Below are 1817 nucleotides of genomic sequence, written 5' to 3' on the forward strand. Positions count from 1 at the left end.
TGAGGTACCATTGTGTTTGTTTATAAATATGGGATATTGATATAGACAAAAATAAAATTATATTTAGCAGGTGAAATATGAGTATAGATATTATATTCAGAGATATTAAATTAATATATTTTATATCTTTTTTATACAAAAATATTAATGTATTATAATTATAAAAATCGAACCAAATTGACCGGTTCAACCGAAAAATCGCCAAACTATTTAAGATTGAAAATTGTCATGACCAGTCAAAATCAATGAGAAACCAGTGTAAACCGGTAAAAATCCAACGAAAACCAGTCTAAACCGGCCAATAAGAAAATTTCTAAAATTTTAAAAAATATGGTTTAAACTCATGGTCTCCAAATTGCAAAGTGTTTAGCTTGCCATCAAGCTATGATACTTTTTAGTAATAAATATACTATTCAATTGATATATAACAAAAATGTGAGTTAAACTCCAAAATCGTCTTTGAGATTCGCGAAATGCATCGATTTTGTACCGGACTTTTCAATTGCATTATTTATGTCTCCAAAATTGAAAAAATGCACTTAATTGATTCTTTGTCTAATTTCTGGCCAATTGACTTGCTACCGACAGTGACATGGCACTAACGTGCCATACTGGAGTATCTAACAGTTACACGAGATAACAATTGAAACTATTTGACTCAGTTTGGTCACTTATCCCCTTTTTAACCTTAATTGAAATAGCTATTCACCATGTTCTACTTCTTCTTTATCACCTCTATTTGTTCATCATCTCCATTTGTTGTAGCTTAAGTGCATAAGTGTCGTCATATTGTGATGATCCACCATAGTGATACGATTCAGTAGGAGCCGATAATATACCATATTTAGAAAAATAATTTGGATAGGCCTACTTGATGGTAGTTCATACGCATCGATTGGTGCGCTATAGTACTGTTGTGTAGACGGAGGCCCATTAGATAGCTGAGACAATAGCTGGTGGAGACTAGATGGATAATTTTGAGAAAGAACAGAAGGTGTTTCCTCAATATGATATTCAAGTGAAAATTGAACTTATAGTAGATTTACAGGCAAAATTGATGGCGCCTGTTAAAGTATAAATGAGGTTCTAGCTGCTATTGAGGTAGATCAGGTGCTGGTTGAGAGAACTAGGAATGAAGACTATGCTGATACTATTGATGTGGGGTGCCTCCGATTGAGGAAGCGTTGGAGGTACTTGGTACTGCTAATTTGGAGCCTCCTGAGGTTGAACAGGTGGTGGTGGAGCAAAGTGTGAGTCTCTCTGAGGAACAGCTAGGATTTGATTCTATGGGAATTGATTTGCAAGTTGTATTGGATCTTGCGAAGAAGCCTTCCTCCTTTCCTCAACGATTTCGGTCGCCAACAATGAGTAGGGTTTCAACAAATTCTAAATTATTTCACCACAATAACTATAATGAACACTCAAAGACATTGGGATTTTGAGCACAGAGTATTTTACATTCGAAGAAGATAAAGAAGACGAAGTGATCACTTTGCTTTGGGAGAGGGTTTGAACGAGTTAACTCTCTTAATATTGAAATGGCGTCATTCTATTGGGGCTTTAGTGCCAAAATCAACACGACAACGTTTCATGTTGTCCATCGTGGCAATCATTTGCCAGGTCAGTGTCATGGTAGTACCGACAGCAAGTCAATTGGCCAGAAATTAGACAAGGAATCAACTAATTAAGTACAATTTTTACAATCTCGGAGACATAAATAGTGAATTAAGAAGTTAGGGACGAAATTGATGCATTTTACGAATTTCAAAGACCACTTTGAGGTTTAACTCAAAAAAATACAATTAAATTGCTTTATA

The sequence above is a fragment of the Arachis ipaensis genome, chromosome B09 (genome assembly GCF_000816755.2).
Source record: "Arachis ipaensis cultivar K30076 chromosome B09, Araip1.1, whole genome shotgun sequence".
Taxonomy (NCBI): domain Eukaryota; kingdom Viridiplantae; phylum Streptophyta; class Magnoliopsida; order Fabales; family Fabaceae; genus Arachis; species Arachis ipaensis.